Raw genomic sequence first — 20,773 nt, 5'->3', positions numbered from 1 at the left:
TACCACTTCCTTAGGGTCCCTTTCGGCGTCACAAATGGGGTCTCGGTCTTCCAAAGGGAGATGGACCGAATAGTCGACCAGTACGGTTTGCGGGCCACCTTTCAGTACTTAGATAATGTCACCATCTGCGGCCATGACCAGCAGGACCACGATGCCAACCTCGATAAATTCCTCCGCACTGCCACTCTTCTCAACCTGACCTATGACAAAGAGAAGTGTGTGTTCAGCACGACCCGGTTAGCCATTCTCGGCTATGTAGTCCAAAATGGACTTCTCGGGCCCAACCGCATGCACCCCCTCAAAAGACGCAGATTGGGTACAACTGTGGCTTTATTGCAGTCAGATGCGTGGCCTCCTGCTGCAGCTGGCGAAATGGCAGGGCAATGGAGGTCATGCATATTTATACAGATCTTAGTGGGCGGAGCCAGCCGGCAGGGGCTACCGGCGAACCTGTAGCCCCTGCTCCTACCTTACATCCCCTAATACAGTGGTTCACCACAAGCACTCCACCTGAGCAGAGAGGACCCTCTTCTCCAGACTAACTGCCCACCTGGGCTCACCTCTCGGGTCTCCCTATGGTACCGTGGCCGTGTTTTTGCACCGCGCAGCAATTAGGCGCATTGCTGACTTGACCCCCCACCAATGACCTTCAACCAGGTCCTGGCCCCTGCCGAAAAACACAGGGAAAAGTCCAACAATATAGATTCCCTCACGACTGCAAGGGAAAAAACATCTTTGGTATAATTACCTTATCAAAATGTTTCATCATTTTAAAGTCAGGCAGAGCACACACCTATGCTTCAGTTAAGATATTTTTAATTGCTAACAGACACTGTTAAATCCCAATGTTTTTTGACAGTTTTTAAGCGTGTCACGGAATTTTCAATGTGACACTTGATTTGTGGCAGACTGCAAATGAGCTTTAGCGCCGCCAACTGGTAGGTGGTGGTGTAGTGATAATGTCGCTGGGCTGGCAATCCAGTGACCCAGGTCATGCTCAGGGCGACATGGGTTCAAATCCCACCACGGAAGCTGATGGGATTTCAATTCAATTAATAAATCTGGAATCACAAAATAGTCTCCGCGACCGTGAACGTATCTTCTATTTAATTAAAAGCCCATCTAATTCATTAATGCCCCTTGGGTAAGGAAATCTGCCGCCCTTCCCTTGCCTGGGCGGCCTACATGTGACTCCAGGCCCACAGCATTGTAGTGGAGTCTCGAATGCTCTCTGGGATTGCCTCTCAGGCCATCGGTTCAAGGGCAATCGAGGATGGGCAACAACTGCTGGCCTTGCCGGCCACACCTGCATTCCGTGGAAGAGTGAAGGAAAATGTCAATACATTGGGGGATGAACTTTTGATGAGATTTTGGAGACTCTGATTGTCACAAGTAAACTAACGCAAAGCCTCTAATTCAACTGCAGCCCAAACACACTTCATTCAAATCAAAGCTTGAATTTAAATGCCTTTCTGTAAAAACAACTTCCATTTGTATAGTGCCTTTAACATAGCGATAATCTCCCAAGGTGCTTCACAGACGTCTAACGAGGTAAGCAACTTGACTCCTGGACTACAGAAAGTGATATTAGGAAGGTGGCCCAATTGTAGCCGAACCAAATTTCATGATGAGAAATTTTGTCAGGTAATGAAATAACTGGACACGAGCTAAAATCAGAACGTGGACATTGATGAAAACCACAGGTGTCCAGACACAAGACGATGTGCACCCTCACAAATATGCAGATTTTTATATGCATATCTTCTTCTTAGGTTGCCTTAGGGGGGAGGGGGGGGGAAAGGGGGGGGCAACACAATGCCTGGTCAAAGAAGTAGGCTTTGAGTGACAAATAACAAACATATAACTTACGCTCACAAATTTTGAAGTTGCGTGACTTTGCAAAGATTGTGATTTCATTTTACGACTTCAGAGTTTACATTGTTTTTAATTATCTTGCGCATATTCAGCATCGACAGACAGCGATGTACAGCACATAGAAATTACACTGGTTAAAAGGTCAAAATCAATTGCTGGGACGAAGCATTTTTCATCATAATTACTACAGCTGTACAAATGGGCAGCCAGCTGTTAAGAGAAGTGTAATGCAATTTTCCTGGCTGACATTTATGTATTGTTTTGCCACCGAGTGCTTTTATGTTAAATGTCTCTCATACTCAGAGCACAGAATGTGCTGACCTTGCAGGGCTTTCAACAAATGAACTGAAGTACTGACGAGACACTTGCAACCAACTTGCAGTTGCATTATGGAAAATAGATTTTCTCCCAGAATGAAGAGAGGCCAGGAACGTACATTGAAGACTTCTACAATGATGTATTATACAGTGAGACTGCAATACACTAGATGCCACTCTTGTAATGTACCTATTGCCTATAGAGACTCAAATATATTACATATAAAACTTGCCGTTCATATGCCTGACAGTGGACAGTAATTGCTTTACTCAGAATTCAGTCATGCCAGGAGACTCGAAGGAGGGCAGCTGAAACGCATCAGGGGATAGCGTCAAGGCATCGCTGAAGAGATTCAAACATCCGCGCTGACTCACGGGAGGCCCTGGCCTCTGACCGAACAAAACGGAGAAGGCACGTTCTGGCAGGAGCGGAACTCAGCGAGAGACTCCGTCGGAAACGAGCAGAGGCGAAGAGGCAGAAGTCGGAGAGAACGCAGAAACCTCCGAACGGCCCATCCACTCAACCCTTCTAGAAGCGCCTACTCTGTGTGGCAGAGTCCGCCCGATCGCACAATCGACATAGCAGCCATGTGAGAGAACCCATCAAACTGGAGTGGAAGCTAGTCGTCCTGGATCTGGAGTGGCAACCTAAGAAGAAGATATGCATATAAAAATCTGCATATTTGTGAGGGTGCACATCATCAAAGAGCTTTCACAGCCTGTTGGTTTTCCAAATCGCTTCATAAGTAAAGAAATGTATGAAGTGTAATCACAGGGAAGCACAGCAGGGGTTTGACACACAACAAAGTGCCACAATGTGATCAATCACCAGATAACGGTCTTAGTGATTCAGGTTCATGGAGAAATGCAGGCTAAGACATTAGAACATAGAACAATACAGCACAGTACAGGCCCTTCGGCCCACGATGTTGCACCGAAACAAAAGCCATCTAACCTCCACTATGCCATTATCATCCATATGTTTATCCAATAAACTTTTAAATGCCCTCAATGTTGGCGAGTTCACTACTGTTGCAGGTAGGGCATTCCACGGCCTCACTACTCTTTGCGTAAAGAACCTACCTCTGACCTCTGTCCTATATCTATTACCCCTCAGTTTAAAGCTATGTCCCCTCGTGCCAGCCATTTCCATCCGCGGGAGAAGGCTCTCACTGTCCACCCTATCTAACCCCCTGATCATTTTGTATGCCTCTATTAAGTCTCCTCTTAACCTTCTTCTCTCCAACGAAAACAACCTCAAGTCCATCAGCCTTTCCTCATAAGATTTTCCCTCCATACCAGTCAACATCCTGGTAAATCTCCTCTGCACCCGCACCAAAGCCTCCACGTCCTTCCTATAATGGGGTGACCAGAACTGTACGCAATACTCCAAATGCGGCCGTACCGGAGTTTTGTACAGCTGCAACATGACCTCCTGACTCCGGAACTCAATCCCTCTACCAATAAAGGCCAACACTCCATAGGCCTTCTTCACAACCCTATCAACCTGGGTGGCAACTTTCAGGGATCTATGTACATGGACACCGAGATCCCTCTGCTCATCCACACTTCCAAGAATTTTACCATGAGCCAAATATTCCGCATTCCTGTTATTCCTTCCAAAGTGAATCACCTCACACTTCTCTACATTAAACTCCATTTGCCACCTCCCAGCCCAGCTCTGCAGCTTATCTATATCCCTCTGTAACCTGCTACACCCTTCCACACTGTCGGCAACACCACCGACTTTAGTATCGTCTGCAAATTTACTCACCCACCCTTCTGCGCCCTCCTCTAGGTCATTGATAAAAATGACAAACAGCAACGGCCCCAGAACAGATCCTTGTGGTACGCAACTTGTAACTGAACTCCATTCTGAACATTTCCCATCAACCACCGCCCTCTGTCTTCTTTCAGCTAGCCAATTTCTGATCCACATCTCTAAATCTACCTCAATCCCCAGCTTCTGTATTTTCTGCAATAGCCTATCGTGGGGAACCTTATCAAACACTTTACTGAAATCCATATACACCACATCAACAGCTCTACCCTCGTCTAAGTTCAGTCACCTTCTCAAAGTATTCGATAAGGTTTGTGAGGCATGACCTACCCTTCACAAAGCCATGCTGACTATCCCTGATCATATTATTCCTATCTAGATGATTGTAAATCTTGTCTCTTATAATCCCCTCCAAGACTTTACCCACTACAGACGTGAGGCTCACCAGTCTATAGTTGCCGGGGTTGTCTGTGCTCCCCTTTTTGAACAAAGGGACCACATTTGCTATCCTCCAGTCCTCTGGCACTATTCCTGTAGCCAATGATGACATAATAATCAAAGCCAAAGGTCCAGCAATCTCTTCCCTGGCTTCCCAGAGAATCCTAGTATAAATCCCATCAGGCCCGGGGACTTATCTATTTTCAGCTTGTCCAGAATTGCCAACACCTCTTCCCTACGTACCTCAATGCCATCTATTCTAATAGCCTGGGTCTCAGCATTCTCCTCCACAACATTATCTTTTTCCAGAGTGAATACTGACGAAAAATATTCATTTAGTATCTCTCCTATCTCTTCAGACTCCACGCACAACTTCCCATCCCTGTCCTTGACTGGTCATACTCTTTCCCTAGTCATTCGCTTATTCCTGACATTCCTATAGAAAGCTTTTGGGTTTTCCTTGATCCTACCTGCCAAATACTTCTCATGTCCCCTCCTTGCTCGTCTTAGCTCTCTCTTTAGATCCTTCCTCGCTACCTTGTAACTATCCATCGCCCCAACTGAAACTTCACACCTCATCTTCACATAGACCTCCTTCTTCCTCTTAACAAGAGATTCCACTTCTTTGGTAAACCACGGTTCCCTCGCTCTACGCCTTCCTCCCTGCCTGACCGGTACATACTTATCAAGAACACGCAGTAGCTGATCCTTGAACAAGCTCCACTTATCCAGTGTGCCCAACACTTGCAGCCTACTTCTCCACCTTATCCCCCCAAGTCACGTCTAATGGCATCATAATCGCCCTTCCCCCAGCTATAACTCTTGCCCTGCGGTGTATACTTATCCCTTTCCATCATTAACGTAAACGTCACCGAATTGTGGTCACTGTCTCCAAAGTGCTCTCCTACCTCCAAATCCAACACCTGGCCTGGTTCATTACCCAAAACCAAATCCAACGTGGCCTCGCCTCTTGTTGGCCTGTCAACATATTGTGTCAGGAAACCCTCCTGCACACACTGTACAAAAAACGACCCATCTAATGTACTCGAACTATATCTTTTCCAGTCAATATTTGGAAAGTTAAAGTCTCCCATAATAACTACCCTGTTACTTTCGCTCTTATCCAGGATCATCCTCGCCATCCTTTCCTCTACATCCCTCGATCTATTTGGAGGCCTATAGAAAACTCCCAACAGGGTGACCTCTCCTTTCCTGTTTCTAACCTCAGCCCATACTACCTCGGAAGATGTGTCCCCATCTATCATCCTCTCCGCCACCGTAATACTGTTCTTGACTAGCAGCGCCACACCTCCCCCTCTTTTGCCTCCTTCTCTGAGCTTACTAAAACACTTAAACCCCGGAACCTGCAACATCCATTCCTGTCCCTGCTCTATCCATGTCTCCGAAATGGCCACAACATCGAAGTCCCAGGTACCAACCCATGCTGCCAGTTCCCCTACCTTATTTCGTATACTCCTGGCATTGAAATAGGCACACTTCAAACCACCTACCTTAACACTGGCCCCCTCCTGCGACGTCAAATCTGTGCTCCTGACCTCTATACTCTCATTCTCCCTTACCCTAAAACTACAATCCAGGTTCCCATGCCCCTGCTGCATTAGTTTAAACCCCCCCAAAGAGCACTAACAAATCTCCCCCCCAGGATATTTGTGCCCTTCAGGTTCAGATGTAGACCATCCTGTCTGTAGAGGTCCCACCTTCCCCAGAAAGAGCCCCAGTTATCCAGAAATCTGAATCCCTCCCGCCTGCACCATCCCTGTAGCCACGTGTTTAATTGCTCTCTCTCCCTATTCCTCATCTCACTATCACGTGGCACGGGCAACAACCCAGAGATAACAACTCTGTTTGTTCTAGTTCTGAGCTTCCATCCTAGCTCCCTGAAAGCCTGCCTGACATCCTTGTCCCCTTTCCTACCTATGTCGTTAGTGCCAATGTGGACCATGACTTGGGGCTGTTCCCCCTCCCCCTTAAGGACCCGGAAAACACGATCCGAGACATCACGTACCCTTGCACCTGGGAGGCAACATACCAAACGTGAGTCTCTCACGCTCCCACAAAATCTCCTATCTGTGCCCCTGACTATCGAGTCCCCAATTACTAATGCTCTGCTCCTCTTCCCCCCTTCCCTTCTGAGCAACAGGGACCGACTCCGTGCCAGAGGCCCGTACCCCATGGCTTACCCCTGGTAAGTCCCCCCCCCCCCACAAGTATCCAAAGCGGTATACTTGTTTCTCAGGGGAACGACCGCAGGGGATCCCTGCACTGACTGCTTCTTCCCAGTCCCTCTTACAGTTACCCATCTATCTCCAATCTTTGGTGTAACTAATTCCCTAAAGCTGCTATCTATGACCCCCTCTGCCTCCCGAATGATCCGAAGTTCTTCCAACTCCAGCTCCAGTTCCCTAACTCGGTCTTGGAGGAGCTGGAGATGGCAGCACTTCCTGCAGGTAAAATCAGCAGGGACACTAACGGCATCCCTCACCTCAAACATCCTGCAGGAGGAACATTGCACTCCCTTCCCTGCCATCCCTCTAACTTTCTACCAAGATCTGGCTAACAACTAAATTAAATTTTTTTTTTTTTTTAATAATAATAATAATACAATATGGTACTTACCTCACACCAATGGGTTTTATTATTAGGTTAGAGGAGGAGGGCGGGTGGGAGACACTACACGTGTAGTGTCTCGGGTTTTATTATTAGGTTAGAGGAGGAGGGCGGGTGGGAGACACTACACGTGTAGTGTCTCGAGTTTCCTCTCCACCAGAATTTATTGGTGAGGGACTTCCCAGAAGTCCGCGGGTCGAACTTCCTGTTCCCGCCTTAAATACTGAAATTTTTTTAAAACAGCAGAGAGGGACCGAAAAAAACGGGAGCAGGTAAGTGTTTTACCTAAATACTCACCCTCCAGCTGCCTCTGCGTTCCCGCTGAAACTCCAAGATCTGCTCCTGTAAAGGTAAGTTACTTTAGGATTTCAGCACTCACCAGCAGCCTCTGCACTCCGCTCCAGCTGAGCTCCAACTGATTTCCCCTGCAAGGTGGCTCCTTTAGGAGGCTCCTTCTTCGTAGAGGAACATGGGGATGTTTCCATCCCGATCAGGGCCTTGGCTCAGTATTTCAGCTGAACGGCAGGGCACCTTGACACTGCAGCACTCTCTCAGTACTCCACCCGAGTGTCAGCATAGACTGTGCTTCATCCTCCAGCCTGAGGTTTGACTGGTGACCTTTCGAATCTGAGAACAGAGTGCTATCTCGCAGCCGAGGCTAACAGCTATATATTAAAGTGATCAATGTGGCAAGGGCTTTGCTGTCAAACCTAAAGGCAAAGAGCAACACATCAAAATGCAGCTGGCAGAGAGCAAAAGTGAGTAAAGCAACTAACCCCACACATGAAAAGCTATTAATCATCTGTAAGTAGCAATGAATCAAGTCTGGGCAGTGAAGTAAATGTACCAGTAAGAGAAAGAGGAAGATAAAATAATTCTCTTGTATGTAGCATAAAACATTTGCTTCAAACACTTGATAATTTAAAAAACCTGGGCGCGGAATTCATCTGCGTGGCAACATGGTACTTTCCTGGGGTGGATGGGTGCGGTAGATTACCTGCAGGTTGCGCCACAGGTTGCTACGTGTAATAAATTTGTCTCACCAGCTCTGTATGAAACAACAAACGTTTATTTGCAACAGACTATCTTACAGAGTCTTGCAGCTACGTCCCTGCCAATCAGAGTTTGGAATCGATCGGAGGTACAAGCCCACGCGCTCTGATGTGAACCCCCATCCTGGGCAACGATTGGATTTTCTGGGTCATGTGACCCCTTAAAGGAGCAAGGCGTCACACCACCAGGCATCATGCAGTCTGGCCACCTGTCGGGACGCCAAGATTCCAAATTTGGATGCTGTTGCCGCTGACAGCGCTGAATGTTTACCCCTGAGTAAAAAGGAGAGAGAATCAGCAAGTTGCTGTGGTATTACTGACAGGGCTGGGAAACCCTGGGGCTGGTTTAACACAGGGCTAAATCGCTGGCTTTTAAAGCAGACCAAAGCAGGCCAGCAGCACGGTTCAATTCCCGTACCAGCCTCCCCGAACAGGTGCCGGAATGTGGCGACTAGGGGCTTTTCACAGTAACTTCATTTGAAGCCTACTTGTGACAATAAGCGATTTTCATTTCATTCATTTCGTTTCATTTCAACCTGGCTGATGGTAAATTGTGTTTTTGCACCTTTTTTGAACTGCAGGGTCTCTGACAGATCCGGGCGGAGGTGTTGGATGAGTTGCTGCATTCCCACAGGTTTGTAGGTAACCTGGGCACATGAGGCTGCAGCAGGTACGGCGCGGCAGTGGTGGTGTCGTCATTCATCCTTCAGCATTGAAGAGGACCAGCTTTATTTGTCATCGAGGCGTTGGGCTGTGTGGGTGCGAAGGTGGCTGATCAGTCCTATCTCAACCCAAAACGTTCTCGTGCAATGGGGACAGGGCAATGAGGATGGAAGGTAGGTGCGGGCACAGTTCCACTGGTTTCTTCCTGCCGTGCACTTGTGTTTTGAGCCTCATATGCTGATGTGCCGTTGGCAATTGCCTCTCTCCAGCCTGAGCCGCCCTAGGTAAGATATTCCATGGACGGTACGGTAGCACAGTGGTTAGCACTTTATTTTTTTAAAATAAACATTTTATTGAGGTATTTTTGGTATAGAAACAACAAAATAGGCAAGATACACGAAACCATAAACACAGTTGATGTACCGTCAATTACCACGAGACGAGAATAGTGAGACAATCGAGGTTTATTGCACAAGATGTTGTGCCTCCTGCAGCTGGAACCAGAATGGGAGCAGCGCAGGAGAGCATACACTTTTATACGCCGCCTGCTAGGAGGAGCCAGCAGGCTGGGATTTACTGTGGTACCTGTAATACAGTGGCAGTACCATAATGCAATGTGTTACCAGTGGTGTTTACCACATTCACCCCCTGTTTTAAAAAAAAGTCCGGCGGGGGGTGAAGAAAACATTACAGATTGAGTCTGTCGGGGGCTCTGACCCTCCGCTGTGATCGCCTCAGTCCTGGTGGTGGTGTGGGCACCGATGTGGTCACCTGCGACTCAGGGAGCGTGTTGGCCTCTCCTTCGTCCCCCTTTAGTGGATCCAGTGAGGGGACGGATCCTGCTGGGGTGGGGGCTGCGGTGAGGTTCGCTGGTGGGAGGGTGGGTGGTGCAGGGGTGAATGAGGCAACCAGGGGGGGGGAGCGGTATCAGGTCGGGGGTTGTGGGTGGGGACCCAGCGGGTGCCAGGTCCCGGAGGGAGACTGTGTCCTGTCGCCCGTCGGGGTGTGCCACGTAGGCGTACTGCAGGTTGGCATGGAGGAGGTGGACTTTTTCAACCAAGGATCCATTTTATGGCTCCGCACATGCTTCCGGAGGAGGACGGGTCCAGGAACTGCCAACCATGTTGGGAGCGAGACCCCGGAGGTGGACTTCCGAGGGAAGGCAAAGGCACGTTCGTGAGGGGTCTCATTAGTAGCGGTGCACAGGAGTGACCAGATGGAGTGGAACGCGTCGGGGAGGATCTCCTGCCAGCGGGAGACCGGGAGATTTCTAGACCGAAGGGCCAGCAGGACGGCCTTCCAGAACGTCCTGTTCTTCCTCTGCAACTGCCCGTTTCCCCGGGGGTTGTAGCTGGTCGTCCTGCTCGAGGCGATGCCCTTGCTGAGCAGGAATTGACGCAGCTCATAACTCATGAAGGAGGATCCCTGATCGCTGTGGATGTAGGTGGGGAAACCGAACAGAGTGAAGATGCTGTGCAGGGCTTTGATTACCGTGGCAGAAGTCATGTCGGGGCATGGGATGGTGAAAGGGAACCGGGAGTACTCATCAATTACGTTGAGGAAGTACACGTTGCGGTCGGTGGAGGGGAGGGGCCCTTTGAAGTCCATGCTGAGGTGCTCAAAGGGGCGGGAAGCCTTCACCAGGTGTGCTCTATCTGGCCGGTAGAAGTGCAGCTTGCACTCTGCGCAGACTTGGCAGTCTATGGTTATGGGCCTGACCTCCTCAATGGAGTAGGGCAGGTTGTGGGCCTTGACAAAATGGAAGAACCGGGTGACCCCCGGGTGGCAGAGGTCATAGTGGAGAGCCCGGAGTCGGTCCACTTGTGCGCTGGCACATGTACCACGGGATAGGGCATCAGGGGGCTCATTGAGTTTCCCCGGGCGATACAAGATCTCATAGTTATAGGTGGAGAGCTCAATCCTCCACCTCAAGATCTTGTCGTTTTTGATCTTGCCCCACTGCGTATTGTTAAACATAAAGGCAAGCGACCATTGGTCAGTGAGGAGACTGAATCTCCTGCCGGACAGGTAATGCCGCCAATGTCGCACAGCTTCCACAATGGCTTGGGCCTCCTTTTCGACAGAGGAGTGCCGAATTTCGGAGGCATGGAGGGTGCGGGAAAAGAAGGCCACGGGCCTGCCCGCCTGGTTGAGGGTGGCAGCCAGAGCTAAGTCTGATGCATCGCTCTCCACCTGAAAGGGGAGGGTCTCGTCGACCGCATTGTGCATCGTGGCCGTGGCGATAGCCGCCTTGATGTGGTTGAAGGCCTGGCGGGCCTCAGCTGCCAGGGAGAAAACTGTGGAGTGAATGAGTGGGCGGGCCTTGTCCGCATAATTAGGGACCCACTGGGCGTAATATGAGAAAAACCCCAGGCATCGTTTCAGGGCCTTGGGGCAGTGGGGGAGAGGGAGTTCCAGGAGGAGGCACATGCGGTCGGGGTCGGGCCCTAGGACTCCATTTTCCACTACGTAGCCAAGGATGGCTAAGCGGTTGGTGCGGAACACGCATTTCTCCTTATTGTAGGTGAGGTTAAGGAGTTTGGCGGTATGGAGGAATTTGTGGAGGTTTGCGTCGCTGTCCTGCTGATCGTGGCAGCAGATAGTGACATTATCTAGATATGGGAAGGTGGCCCGCAGCCCGTACTGGTCAACCATTCGGTCCATCTCTCGCTGGAAGACCGAGACCCCATTGGTGACGCCGAAGGGAACTCTAAGGAAATGATAGAGGCGGCCATTTGCTTTGAATGCAGTGTATTGGCGGTCCTCCGGGTGGATGGGGAGCTGGTTGTAGGCGGAATTCAAGTCTACTGTGGAGAAGACTCGATACTGCGCAATCTGATTGACCATGTCAGATATGCGAGGGAGGGGGTACGTGTTGATGGTCTGGCTGTAGTCAATGACCATCCTGTGCTTCTCCCCAGTCTTCACTACCACCACTTGAGCTCTCCAGGGGCTGTTGCTGGCCTCAATGATCCCCTCCCGCAGAAGCCGTTGGACCTCCGACCTGATATAGGTCCTGTCTACGTTATTCTCTAATTTTGAATAACGACTGTAGACTTACAGTTCACATAAATACTCCGATAGCCAGGTCTCCAACTTTGGGGGCTTTGAGTCCCTCCAAGCTGTCAGTATCCGTCTCCGGGCTACCAGGGAAGCAAAGGCCAGAACGTCTGCCTCTTTCTCCTCCTGGATTCCCGGATCTTCCCACACCCCAAAAATCGCCACCTCTGGACTCAGCGCCACCCTTGTTTTTAACACCGTGGACATGATGTCCGCAAACCCCTGCCAAAATCCCTAAGCTTTGGACATGTCCAAAACATGTGGACATGGTTCGCCGGTCCTCCCGCACATTTTGCGCACCTGTCCTCCACCCCAAAGAATCCGCTCATCCGGGCCACTGTCATGTGAGCCCAGTGCACAACTTTAAATTGTATCAGGCTGAGCCTGGCATATGTTGCGGACGTGTTGACTACTCAACGCACCTGCCCATAACCATCCTCAATCTCACCTCCCAGCTCCTCCTCCCACTTACGCTTCAGCTCCTCGGTCTGCGTCTCCTCCAACCCCATAGGCTCCTTATAAATGTCCGAGACGCTCCCCTCCACTACCCACCCTCTGGAAACTACCCTGTCCTGAATCCCCCTCAATGGTAGGAGCGGGAAGGTTGCCACCTGTTTACGAAGGAAGTCCCACACCTGCAGATATCTGAATTTGTTTCCCCTCGCCAGCCCAAACTTTTCCTCCAACGCTCCCATACTCGGAAAGCTCCCCTCTATGAATACATCCCCCAACCTCTCAATTCCCGCTCTCCGCCATACCCTGAACCCCCCATCCATATTCCCCGGGGCAAACCGGTGGTTATCACCAATTGGGGCCCAGACTGATATTCCTACTGCTCAGGGCCGCCACCACCACGGGGCTGGTGGAGTACCGCGCCGGCGGGAACGGCAGAGGCGCAGTTACCAATGCCCCCAGACTGGTGCCCTTGCATGAAGCCGCCTCCATACGCACCCACGCCGACCCCTCCCCCACCACCCACTTCCTGATCAGGGCTATGTTAGCCGCCCAGTAATAGTTGCTAAAATTTGGCAGCGCTAGCCCGCCCTCTCCCTGGCTCCGCTCGACCATTACCTTCCTTACTCGCGGGGTCTTGCCCGCCCAGACGAAGCCGGTGATCACCCTGTTGACGCGCTTAAAAAAGGGCTGCGGAATAAAAATGGGGAGACATTTAAATACAAATAGGAACCTCGGGAGGACCGTCATTTTCACCATTTGTACCCTCCCAGCCAGAGACAACGGAAGCGCGTCCCATCTCCAGAAATCGTCCTTAATTTGGTCCACCAGCCGAGCCAGATTCAATTTATGCAGCCGGTTCCATTCCCGTGCCACTTGAATGCCTAGGTACCTAAAACTACCCCCTACTGACCTAAACGGCAGCTCTCCCAGTCGCCCCTCCTGTCCCCTCGCCTGAACCACAAATATCTCACTCTTATCCATGTTTAGCTTATACCCCGAAAACCGTCCAAATTCCCCTAGAATCTTCATGATTTCCTCCATTCCCTCTACTGGGTCCGAAACATCCAGAAACAGATCATCTGCATAGAGCGAAACATTGTGCTCCACCCTCCCACCCCGGACCAGTCCTCTCCAGCCCCTCGAAGCTCTCAGAGCAATTGCCAATGGCTCTACAGCCAGTGCAAACAACAGTGGGGAGGGGGGCATCCCTGTCTCGTCCCCCGGTGCAGTCTAAAATAGTCCGAAGTTGTCCTGTTTGTCCGCACACTTGCCACAGGAGCCTGATACAGCAACCTGACCCAGTCAATAAAGCCCCGCCTGAATCTGAACCTCTCACAGATAGTCCCATTCTACCCGATCAAAAGCCTTTTCTGCATCCATTGTGATCACTACCTTCACCTCCCTACGTTCCGGGGGCATCATGATCACATTTAACAGCCTTCTTACATTGGCCACCAACAGCCTGCCCTTAACAAACCCCGTCTGGTCCTCCCCAATAACGTCCAGAACACAATCCTCGATCCTGGAGGACAGGATTTTGGCCAGCAACTTGGCATCCACATTCAGCAGGGAGATCGGCCTGTAGGACCCACACAGCTCCGGGTTCTTGTCCCGCTTAAGAATCAGCAAAATCATTGCCTGTGACATCGTCGGGTGCAACACCCCTCTTTCCCTTGCCTCATTGAACATCCTCAACAACACCGGCCCCAGTATCCCCGAGAACTTTTTATAAAACTCCACTGGTACCCGACCGGACCCGGGGCCTTACCCGCCTGCATGGCCTTCAAGCCCTCCACTATCTCTTCCAGCCCGATTGGGGCCCCCAGTCCTTCTACCCACTCCCTGTCCACCGTTGGGAAATTCAGCCCCTCTAAGCCTCATCCCCTCCAGTCCCGTAAGGGGTTCCGACCTGTACAGCCTGCTGTAGAAATCCCTAAACGCCTTATTCACCCCTACCGAATCACCAACCAGGTTCCCATCTCCATCCTTTACTTTCCCTATCTCCCTAGCTGCCTCCCTCTTCCTACGCTGCTGCGCAAGCATTCTGCTGGCCTTCTCCCCATGTTCATAAATCGCCCCCGTCGCCTTTCTCAGCTGCTCCACCGCCCTCCGTGTGGTCAGCAAGCTAAACTCCGCATGCAATATCCGCCGTTCCCTCAGGAGACCTGCCTCTGGGGTCTCCGCACACCTCCTATCAATCTGTAGTAACTCCTTTACCAGTCGGTCCATCTCTGCCCTGTCCACCTTCTCCCTATGAGCCCCGATCGAGATCAGCTCCCCCCTTACGACCCCCTTCAATGCTTCCCACACCACCGCTGCTGAAATTTCCCCAGTGTCGTTGACCTGCAGGTAGCTCTGAATACATTTCCTCAGCTGCACGCACACCCCTTCACCTGCCAAAAGTCCCATATCTAACCTCCAGTGGGGGCGTTGGTTACTGTCTTTACTAACCTGCAGGTCAACCCAGTGCGGAGCATGGTCTGAGATTGTAATTGCCGAGTACCCCGTGTCCACCGCCTCTGCCAGTAAGACCCTGCTCAAAATAAAGAAATCAATCCGGGAATACACTTTATGCACGTGTGAGTAGAAGGAGAATTCCTTTGCCACCGGCTGCCCAAATCTCCATGGATCCACCGCCCCCCATTAGCTCCATGAACCCTCTTAGTTCCTTTGCCATTGCTGGCACCCTGCCTGTTATCGAGCTTGACCGGTCCAAGCCAGGGTCCATAACTGTGTTGAAGTCCCCTCCCATGACCAACCTGTGCGAGTCCAGGTCCGGTATCTTCCCCAGCATCCTCTTTATAAACTCCACATCGTCCCAATTTGGCGCATGCACATTTACTAATACCACCTGCACCCCCTCCAGTTTCCCACTGACCATAATATACCGACCTCCCACGTCCGAGACTATTCTACCCGCCTCAAACACCACCCACTTATTGATCAGGATCGCGACCCCTCTAGTCTTTGAATCTAGTCCCGAGTGAAAGACCTGACTGACCCAACCTTCCGTTTAACCCGGTCCGCTACCTTCAGGTGTGTCTCCTGCAACATTACCACGTCCGCCTTCAATCCCCTAAGATGCGCGAACACACGTGCCCTTTTGACCGGCCCATTTAACCCTCGAACATTCCAGGTGATCAGCATAGTTGGGGGGCTCATTGCCACCCACCTCCCCCTCCGCCGATCAGTCATCCCCTTTTTTTAGGCCCGCCACCAGCCCGTGATCCGCGCCTCCACCGGTCCATCCCCAGGCAGCCCCTTCGCCCGACCACCTCTCGGATCCTCAGCCCAAGTCCCTCCCTCGCCAGCAGAACATTCACCCCCCCTCCCCCCCCCCCCCCCCCCCAACAACACCCTGTAACCCAATCCCTTTCCTAAATCAAACATATGCACACTCCCCACTGTACTTCCGAGAGCTAGCTCACCCAGCTAGCTTGGTGGCCCCCATCCCCGGCACCAGATAGTCTCCCACCTATTGTTCCCTCCCCATCCTCCCCCCGCTCATGCAAACAAACTCCAACATCAAACAATCCCCACACAATTGCCCAACCGAAAAACACCAAGATCAATACTAGCACACCTCCACCCCCCAACAGTGCAAATGTAAACCTAAACTCACTCAGCTCTACTGCTGGTTCCAAGCAAAACAAGAAACTTTTTACAAAAACAGAGAAATAAAACAGAGAAAACAGAAACATGAACATTGCAGCCAAGTTCAAAAGTTCTCAGTCCTTCATCAGCCCTTTCTTGCAAAGTCCAACGTGTCCTCAGGCGACTCAGAGTAAAAGTGCTGATCCTCATGCGTGACCAGAGACTGGCTGGGTATAACAGTCCATACTTCACCTTATTGTTGAAAAGGATCGCCCGACTTCCGGGTGCGGCGATGACCAGCTGAGTCGCACGTTTCGGCAGCTCCCTGTGAAACGGACTTTTGGGCTCTTGATAGGAGCCCCAACGGCAATTTTGACGGCTAAAAACACTGTGCGGTAAACCAGAAGGGAATCCCCCCTGGATACGGATGGAAAAAGGAGGAGAAAGTGGCCGGATTGCAGTGGATCCTTTAGAACAGCGGCAAGGAAGGCAAGCAAAAACCAAGATGGCGTCGGAAGGTGGCAGTTTAACATGGGGCCCTGAACAACAAGAGTTCTTGAAATGCTGTGTGGAAGAGATCAAAAAGGAAATGAAGAAAGAGCTGTTGGCCCCGATACTACAGGCGATCGAAGGGCTAAAGGAGGAACAAAAGACCCAGGAACGGGAGCTTCGGGTCGTGAAGGCAAAGGCAGCCGAGAATGAGGACGATATACAGGGCCTGGTGGTGAAGACGGAGACGCAGGAGGCACATCAGAAACGATGTGTGGAAAGGTTGGAGGCACTGGAAAACAACGCAAGGAGGAACAACCTGAGGATTCTTGGTCTTCCTGAAGGTGTGGAGGGAGCGGACGTCGGGGCATATGTGAGCACGATGCTGCACTCGTTAATGGGAGCGGAGGCCCCGGCGGGTCCGTTGGAGGTGGAGGGAGCATACCGAGTGATGGCGCGAGGACCGAGAGCAGGAGAAATTCCCAGAGCCATAGTGGTGAGATTCCTCCGTTTTAAGGATAGAGAAATGGTCCTTAGATGGGCGAAGAAAACTCGGAGCAGTAAATGGGAGAACGCGGTGATCCGCGTTTATCAAGACTGGAGTGCGGAGGTGGCGAGAAGGAGGGCGAGCTTTAATCGGGCCAAGGCGGTGCTTCATAAAAAGAAGATAAAATTTGGAATGCTGCAACCGGCAAGACTGTGGGTCACATATCGAGGGAGGCACCACTACTTTGAGACGGCGGATGAAGCGTGGACTTTTATTGTGGAAGAAAAACTGGAATGAGCGGGTTATTAAAAAGAACGTTTGAACAAAGTGGTGGGGCGAATGTGGGGGGCAAAGAGGGGTTTTATGTACTAATCCTGCGATGTGGTAACTTTTCTCTCTCCCACAGGTGGTGATGGGGGGAGGAGGGGAGGTGGAGGAGATGGGGCGTTGGCCATTGGGGGCGGGGCCAAGGGAGAAGCGCGGGCTTGGTTCCCGCGCTATGATAATCATGGCGGGAATAGAGAAGCAGGAAGGAGGGGGCGTCGCACGGTGCGAGCCGAGGTCACGGGGGGAAGCCGAGGTCAGCCAGAGTTTGCTGACTTCTGGGAGCAACATGGGGGGAGTAATTACGCTAGCGGAGGATCTAGCGGGGGGGGTGGGAGGGGGGAATTACTGGGTTGCTGCTGCTGGGGAGAGGGGGGAGCTGGTATGGGAGAGGATGGGCGGGGGGGCACCGCCTGGGGGAGATACAGCTGCGTGGGAACCGGGTGAGGAGCTGGAAAAAGGTGATAGCTAATCGACAAGGGGGGGGGGTAGGAAGCCCCCCAACTCGGCTGATCACGTGGAACGTGAGAGGGCTGAACGGGCCGATAAAGAGGGCACGGGTACTCGCACACCTTAAGAAACTTAAGGCAGATGTGGTTATGTTACAGGAAACGCACCTGAAACTGATAGACCAGGTTAGGCTACGCAAAGGATGGGTGGGGCAGGTGTTCCATTCGGGGCTAGATGCGAAAAACAGGGGGGTGGCTATATTAGTGGGGAAGCGGGTAATGTTCGAGGCAAAGACTATAGTGGCGGATAACGGGGGCAGATACGTGATGGTGAGTGGCAAACTACAGGGGGAGACGGTGGTTTTGGTAAACGTATATGCCCCGAACTGGGATGATGCCAATTTTATGAGGCGGGTGCTAGGACGCATTCCGGACCTAGAGATGGGAAAGCTGATAATGGGGGGAGATTTTAATACGGTGTTGGAACCAGGGCTGGATAGGTCGAAGTCCAGGACTGGAAGGAGGCCGGCAGCAGCCAAGGTACTTAAAGATTTTATGGAGCAGATGGGAGGTGTAGACCCGTGGAGATTTAGCAGACCTAGGAGTAAGGAGTTCTCGTTTTTCTCCTATGTCCATAAAGTCTACTCGCGAATAGACTTTTTTGTGCTGGGTAGGGCATTGATCCCGAAGGTGAGGGGAACGGAGTATACGGCTATAGCCATTTCGGATCACGCTCCACACTGGGTGGACTTGGAGATAGGGGAGGAAACAGGAGGGCGCCCACCCTGGAGAATGGACATGGGACTAATGGCAGATGAGGGTGTGTGTCTAAGGGTGAGGGGGTGCATTGAAAAGTACTTGGAACTCAACGATAATGGGGAGGTCCAGGTGGGAGTGGTCTGGGAGGCGTTGAAGGCGGTGGTTAGAGGGGAGCTGATATCAATAAGGGCACATAAAGGGAAGCAGGAGAGTAAGGAACGGGAGCGGTTGCTGCAAGAACTGCACTGGCGATTGAGCCCCTGGCGATAGCGTTCAGGGGTTCCAAGAAGTGGAGGGGAGTACTTAGGGGAGGAGAAGAGCACCGGGTATCTTTGTATGCGGACGATTTGCTACTATACGTGGCGGACCCGGCGGAGGGGATGCCAGAAATAATGCGGATACTTGGGGAGTTTGGGGATTTTTCAGGGTATAAATTGAACATGGGGAAAAGTGAGTTGTTTGTGGTGCATCCAGGGGAGCAGAGTAGAGAAATAGAGGACCTACCGTTGAGGAAGGTAACAAGGGACTTTCGTTACCTGGGGATCCAGATAGCTAAGAATTGGGGCACATTGCATAGGTTAAATTTAACGCGGTTGGTGGAACAGATGGAGGAGGATTTCAAGAGATGGGATATGGTAGCACTGTCAATGGCAGGGAGGGTGCAGGCGGTTAAGATGGTGGTCCTCCCGAGATTCCTCTTTGTGTTTCAGTGCCTCCCGGTGGTGATCACGAAGGCTTTTTTTAAAAGGATTGAAAAGAGCATCATGGGTTTTGTGTGGGCCGGGAAGACCCCGAGAGTGAGGAAGGGATTCTTACAGAGTAGCAGGGATAGGGGGGGGCTGGCACTACCGAGCCTAAGTGAGTATTATTGGGCCGCTAATATTTCAATGGTGAGTAAGTGGATGGGAGAGGAGGAGGGAGCGGCGTGGAAGAGATTAGAGAGGGCGTCCTGTAGGGGGACTAGCCTACAGGCTATGGTGACAGCCCCATTGCCGTTCTCACCGAGGAACTACACCACAAGCCCGGTGGTGGTGGCTACACTGAAGATTTGGGGGCAGTGGAGACGGCATAGGGGAAAGACTGGAGCCTTGGGGGGGGTCCCCGATAAGAAACAACCATAGGTTTGCCCCGGGGGGAATGGATGGGGGATATGGAATGTGGCAAAGAGCAGGAATAACGCAACTGAAAGATCTGTTTGTGGATGGGAAGTTCGCGAGTCTGGGAGCGCTGACCGAGAAATATGGGTTGCCCCAAGGGAATGCATTCAGGTATATGCAACTGAGGGCTTTTGCGAGGCAACAGGTGAGGGAATTCCCGCAGCTCCCGACACAAGAGGTGCAGGACAGAGTGATCTCAAAGACATGGGTGGGGGATGGTAAGGTGTCAGATATATATAGGGAAATGAGGGACGAAGGGGAGACTATGGTAGATGAACTAAAAGGGAAATGGGAAGAAGAGCTGGGGGAGGAGATCGAGGAGGGGCTGTGGGCAGATGCCCTAAGCAGGGTAAACTCATCGTCCTCGTGTGCCAGGCTAAGCCTGATTCAGTTTAAGGTATTACACAGGGCACATATGACTGGAGCACGGCTCAGTAAATTTTTTGGGGTGGAGGATAGGTGTGCGAGGTGCTCGAGAAGCCCAGCGAATCATACCCATATGTTTTGGTCATGCCCGGCACTACAGGGGTTTTGGATGGGGGTGACAAAGGTGCTTTCAAAAGTAGTAGGAGTCCGGGTCGAACCAAGCTGGGGGTTGGCTATATTTGGGGTTGCACAAGAGCCGGGAGTGCAGGAGGCGAGAGAGGCCGATGTTTTGGCCTTTGCGTCCCTAGTAGCCCGGCGCAGGATATTGCTAATGTGGAAAGAAGCCAAGCCCCCGGGGGTGGAGACCTGGATAAATGACATGGCGGGGTTTATAAAGCTAGAGCGGATTAAGTTCGTCCTAAGGGGGTCGGCTCAAGGGTTCACCAGGCGGTGGCAACCGTTCGTCGAATACCTCGCAGAAAGATAGACGGAATGGGAAAAAGAAGGCAGCAGCAGCAGCCCAGGATCGGGGGGGGGGGGGGGGGGGGGGGGAGGGGGGGGGGGGGGGGGGGGGGGGGGGGGAAGGAGGAACCAGAAGGACTCTCAGGGTTGTTAATATATACTGTATAGTATGTATGGGTCGTTGCTACAGATAATTATATATTGGACTGTTAAATTATATTTTTGGAGAGTGTTACTTGCGACAAGGCAGTTGCCAATTAGGGCTAGTTTTCATTTTTGTTATTTATTATTTATTCATTTTTTGTTTATAAAATAGGTCATTGTTATTTGTGTTGTTATAATATTGTGTAAAGGATGCACAATGTACTGTGTTGGTTGACCAAAAATTTTCAATAAAATATTTAATAAAAAAAAAAA

The 20,773-nt window shown here is 51.3% G+C and overlaps 1 long non-coding RNA gene across 1 annotated transcript in view; it reads right to left on the bottom strand.

Moving 5' to 3' along the window:
• Positions 1 to 1,925: 1,925 nt before the first annotated feature.
• The window catches only part of LOC140424780 (uncharacterized), a 36,875-nt gene continuing 18,027 nt past the window's right edge, over positions 1,926 to 20,773 (bottom strand). Inside the window, exon 2 of the long non-coding RNA XR_011947688.1 lies at positions 1,926 to 2,840. This is a non-coding gene — a long non-coding RNA (uncharacterized lncRNA). The remainder of the gene's footprint in view (positions 2,841 to 20,773) is intronic.

The sequence above is a fragment of the Scyliorhinus torazame genome, chromosome 6 (assembly GCF_047496885.1).
Source record: "Scyliorhinus torazame isolate Kashiwa2021f chromosome 6, sScyTor2.1, whole genome shotgun sequence".
Classification (NCBI taxonomy): Eukaryota; Metazoa; Chordata; class Chondrichthyes; order Carcharhiniformes; family Scyliorhinidae; genus Scyliorhinus; species Scyliorhinus torazame.
This window is presented reverse-complemented; position numbering and strand designations above follow the sequence as displayed.